This window comes from Nothobranchius furzeri, chromosome 6 (genome assembly GCF_043380555.1).
Source record: "Nothobranchius furzeri strain GRZ-AD chromosome 6, NfurGRZ-RIMD1, whole genome shotgun sequence".
Taxonomy (NCBI): domain Eukaryota; kingdom Metazoa; phylum Chordata; class Actinopteri; order Cyprinodontiformes; family Nothobranchiidae; genus Nothobranchius; species Nothobranchius furzeri.
In genome coordinates this window covers 50123839-50124399 of record NC_091746.1, presented here as the reverse complement: position 1 = coordinate 50124399, position 561 = coordinate 50123839, and positions in this window count along the sequence as shown.

The window sequence follows — 561 nt, the reverse complement described above, 5'->3', positions numbered from 1 at the left end:
TGGGTTTTCTCCGAATACTCCAACTTTCTACCTCACTGTTTTGTGATTCAGAATTGCCTCCAGCTGTGAATGTGCACGTGCATTATTGTTATTAATATTATGTTCTCTCATGTGATTGGCTGGTACCCTGCTTTTTATCTGTAGGGTTAAGTGTGACAGTACCTTAATTTGCTGTCACTTAACAAATTTTATTGTTGTTTATTTTATTTTACTGAGATTTTCTTAAGGCTTTAAACGTATCGACATCAGTTACAATACGTACATAAAATTGTACCTTTTTAAATTCACATCTTAGTTTTTAAATTACATTTATAAAAATATTTTTCTTTGTATTAATTACAAAATGTCCAATAGAGGGAGCTATTTATTCTGTCACTACCACCTGTGCAGTCAGCAGAGACGTACAATGTTTGTAAACACAAAATAAATACACAAAGAGCCTGTCAAACGAAGAAATTTTTTCTATAATTTTTTTATAGTGTTTAAACCAAAATATTTGTTTTATTCGTCCAGCAAAAGAAACTTTGGAAAACGAATTACGTTTATTTTGAAAGTTTATCC